We start from the raw sequence: 5,069 nt of genomic DNA, 5'->3' as shown, positions 1-5,069 counted from the left end.
ATATGTTTCTTGTAAAGGAAGTGGACTCAGAAACAGGCTTTCAAGCATGAGGATCTTGATTTGTTAATATTGAATATTGGGCTATTCTATTCTACGTCAGCAAATGCACAACTATATGTTAATTAATAAAATTAAAAACAAGTCAACAAGGCTGAAAGTGGCTATTTTTCTTGATAATTGTGGTGGAAATGTTTAATTCATGGATGGTAGGATTGATGGACCAGTTTGACTGAGCTAAAGAGTTTGGTCAGTTCATAGTCAGAAAAAGAAACCACCTGAGGTCTTTCAACCTCCTTCTGCTGCCCCTTCTAAACACAGCAGAAGAGGCAGAGAGGAAAGTACTCCATTACTCACACCTTGCAATACGTTTTTATTCTTTTCCTCTCACCAACTGTAGAGAATCCAGATGGCAAAGGAAAATGGAAAAAAAAGTTTTCAGACTTTCAGATTCCTATAATGAAGGAATCTTACAGAAAGCTTAGAGCAGAGCTAAGTGCCAATAGACAAATAGCCAGCTCAGAGACTACACTGTTAACATGTTTTATAGTCAGCTCTAAAAATGATCTGTAAACATCCCAGTTCAAAATGTGAGAATTACAAAAAAAAAAAAAAGAAATCCAATTATCTTATATCAGAGTGAATACCAGACTCAGAGAGGACTGTCACACTTTAAGGATAAAGAGAATAACATAGACTCAAAAAATAATAAAAGAAGAAAGTGACCAAGATTTTTTCTATGGCACAGTGAAAAAAATATACATATAAAGCATGTAGCATAGGGAAAGGAAGACGTATGTACAAGAAATAATCTGTGTCTCTACATTAGATGCTTCATATACTACACAAACAAGAAGTAAATTTCATATAAAAGTCAGAGAAACACAAGTAATTTGAACATAGTGTCTGTAAAAGTCAAAGTCATATGTTTCCTATATAAAGGCAAAACAATAGATTTAAGATTAGATTGAAGGACAAGAGAAGGAAGTCAAAAGAATGTTAAAAGGAAGTCCAAGATAAAGTGAGTTTGGGGGCTTACTAGAAAATGTTTAGATACAACATAGGTGATGAAATAATTGCTAATATGCTTTGGTGGTAGTAAATAACTGAATTTAACCTATGGAAAGCTAAGTTAATCCAACAGACTCATCCAAAAAAAATTCTTTTCACTCAAAGAAATTTAGAGGAATAAATGAAAAAGTGAATGACAACTGAAGAAACAGGAGTAAACAAATGTAACAATTTGAAGTTAGGTATCTACTATGCAAAATATTTCTTAAGGAACATTAAAAAGGTCAGGAGATAAAATGATTTTTCATTTGTTTTCTTTTCATAGAATTTTTTGAAAATATCATATTTACATAAGACAAAATCATATGTCCTAGTAGTTTTCATAAACTAGTACAGATGAAAACTGCATTATAGATATAGGCATCTTTTCTATATTCAAAGTGAACATTTCATTCATAGGCCTTGCAGAAAAACTTAAGAATTTTTCATGCTTCAAAAAGTTTAGAATACTTGATTACTCTTAATTTTCATAAAATGTGACTTGTAATAACACTTTTAAATTTTACTCAAATTGTAATATTTTTGTCATTTTTAGTATAAATATTTCTGAAGATAGCGTATCAGAAAAACTAATAAATAATAAAAGAGAAGATTTAAAAAGAACTCACTATGTTCCAGTTAGACTTCTATTAGTTTATATATGCTGACTTATCAAATCCTTACAATAATGTTGAAGATGTACTCTACTCTTCATTTTATGAGAGTAAAACTAAACACAGGAAATATAAATAACTTTACGACAGTCAGAGAAAAAGCTGGTTAACCAGGATTTGATGACAGTTACCCTGAATCAAAGGCCTATGCACCTAAATGTATGCAGTACTGTCTCTCACACTGTGGCACTTGTTCACTGGCACTAGTATCATGAGTTACATGTACTGTAGGTGGTTATTTTCATCATTTCATCATAAGATTATTTACTTCAGTTCAATAATCCTGTAGATTTATTTTTCTCCAGGAATGTCTTATCAAGTCTATATCAAGATGATAACAATTGATTCCTAACAGGTCAAGTACTTTCAAGGCTATTAAAAGAAAAACATTTCATTCTAGCTTACATATATGAAAAATATATTTGACTGTTGACTTTCCAAGTCTGGTTTATTTAACTTAGCATGATGTCCTCCAGTTCAGTTCATTTACCAGTAAATGCAATAATTTCACTTTTCTTTATGGCTGAGTAAAACTCCATTGTGTATATATACGTATTTTCTTTATCCACTCATCTGTTGACAGACAGCTTAGGCTGGTTCCATAATTTGGCTATTGTGAATTATACTACTCTAAATGTTGATGGAAAAAACAGTTGAAGGGAAGAGTCCATGAAAATGGACAGGAATAGAAGAAGGACTATAAGAAGGGAGGGAGGAGGAACAGGAAAAGAGAGGAACTGTGGAATAAAATTCACCAAATTATGTTACACATGTGTATTGATGTAGCACAGTGAATCCACCTGAATGTATATCTATAAAGCATCAACTATAAAAAGAAAAAACAAATAAGTAAACACCAGTAGAGTCAAGGAAATGTATAGAGGAAAGGAAGAGGGGCGGGAAAAAGGGAACTCTAGGAACTAAATGGTGCAAGTTATATTCCAGATGTGAATGTGTCAAAATGACCCCCACTGTCATGTGTGACTATGATGCACAAATAAAACATTAAAAAACAAATAGCCCAATCATTAAACGGGCTAAGGAACTGAGCAGAAACTTCGCAGAAGAAATTCAATCAATCAACAAATAAATGAAAAAATGTTCAACATCTCTAGTAATTAGAGAAATGCAAATCAAAACTACTCTTAAGATTTCAACTCACTCTAGTCAAAATGGGAATTATCCAGAATACAATCAACAACAAGTGTTTGCAAGGATGTGGGGGAAAAGATAGACTCATACACTGCTGGTGGGATTGCAAATTGGTGCAACCACTATGGAAAGCAGGCAAGCAGAAACTTGGAATAGAACCACCATTTGACCCAGCTATCCCAGTCCTTGGTTTATACTCAAAGGACTTAAAATCAGCATTCGGCCATGTCAATGTTTATAGCAGCTCAATTCACAACTGCTAAACTATGGAAACAACCTAGATACTCTTCAATAGATGAATGGATAATGAAACTGTGCTATGTATATATACATATATATATATATATATATACAGGTAGATACATTTATATATCTATATTTATGTATACATACATATATATAAGTACACACACATACATAATGGAATATTATTCAGTCTTAAGGAAGAATGAAATTATAGAATTTGCAGGTAAATGGATGGATTTGGAGAATACCATTCTAAGCAAAATAAGCTAATCCCAAGAAATCAAAGGCCAAATGTTTTCTCTGATATGTGAATGCTAATCCATAATATGGGGGTTGGCAAAGGAAGAATGGAGGATTGGGCAGAGGGGAGTGAGGTGAGGGGAGAGAGGCGAGGGGAGAGGTCATGAGGATGGGAAAGATGATGAAATGAAACAGACATTATTACCCTATGTACATGCATGATTGCATGAATGGTGTGACTCTATATCGTGTACAACCAGAGAAATGAGAAGTTGTGCTCCATTTGTGTAAAATGAGTCAAAATGCATTCTACTATCATGTATAACTAATTAGAACAAATAAAAATTATAAAATAGATGAAAATTTAAAAAAAAGAAAAACCAATTCAACAAATGTACATTGGATAATTATTCTTTAAATAATTAAAGAATATGGATATTTGATGTTATATTTTGACAGATCTTATTTGTGTTTTAATACTAACCTGAGGTATTCTTTATACTTCTGTTCACATTACATACTATGAGATCAGACCATAGGATCCGCTGGCAACCATTTATGCTGAATGCTTATGATATAAATAAAAACAGGAGTTTAAGTTTCCAGAGGTTTACAGAATAAGATTAGGAACCTGATGAATGAAAATTAAAAAAAGATTAATTCTGAGGTTCAGGTGTAAGAATTGTTGGAGTTCCATACAAAGGGAGGAATTAAGTAGGATCTCTTTCAGTAAAGTGGTGGCAAGTAGTTTAAAAAGATGATTGATGTAAGAAATTTTAAGAATATAAAGTACACAGTAATAATAGTAATTGACGTTTACTGAATATTTTTAATGTACCAATCACTGTCATAAGTGTTTCTTGTGGATTGTATTACTTATTTTCCAATTTTAAAAGAACATTAGCATGCTACAGTAATTTTGTAGGTAAAGCATCAGAATGACTACACAAGTAATCAATGGAATGTGGTGGCAGTGACATGATGTCACTTCTTAAGAGAGAGGGCAACTTCTGCTTCCATCCTCCTTGAGTATTGCATTAGTGCCACTAGGTGAGGAAGTCTTCTGGAGTAGAAGAATCCTGTGAACAAAAGCCATTACCTCAAACCATGGCCAGCACCAAGGGACAGACACTGAGTGAAAACATCTTGAAACTTCCTGTTCAGCCAAGCCACAAAGAAGTAGGGTGCTGGTAAATGTTGAACACCCTAACTCTGGGAAGGAGAAATTCTGGGTGTGCAGCACTTGGTGCTTTCTATAAAAAGATAGCAATTATGGTCAATTTCAAGCCATTAATGTGATGATACCTAATTCACAGAATTTCTCTGTCAATTATTAGCTCTTCAGCTACTGAAAGCCTGCTTGAGCCCACTGTCTCCTGTTAAATGTTGCAGCATAAGTGAGAGTGAGCCTAGCCGAAGCCACTAAAGCAAGCCCTGGGAGCTCACAGAAGCAGAGCAATACAAAATCCTTGTTTGAAGCTACCAAGTTTGGGGATGATTTGACATGTAGCAAGTATTTATAATAACACTTAGTCATCATCATTATTGGACAAATGATAGTACTACGTAAAAAAAAAACAATTTTTTCTCAATAATAGGTTAATATTAAGAATTTATACTCTTAAATAATATAATCTCATCCCTTTCAAATGAATGATGAAGGTAAGAGGAAAGGTATAGCAAATGCTACATATTTCTCATAGATACTGA

Source organism: Sciurus carolinensis, chromosome 9 (assembly GCF_902686445.1).
Source record: "Sciurus carolinensis chromosome 9, mSciCar1.2, whole genome shotgun sequence".
Taxonomy (NCBI): Eukaryota; Metazoa; Chordata; class Mammalia; order Rodentia; family Sciuridae; genus Sciurus; species Sciurus carolinensis.
The sequence above is the reverse complement of the archived record's forward strand: the minus strand, read 5'-3'. Positions refer to the sequence as shown.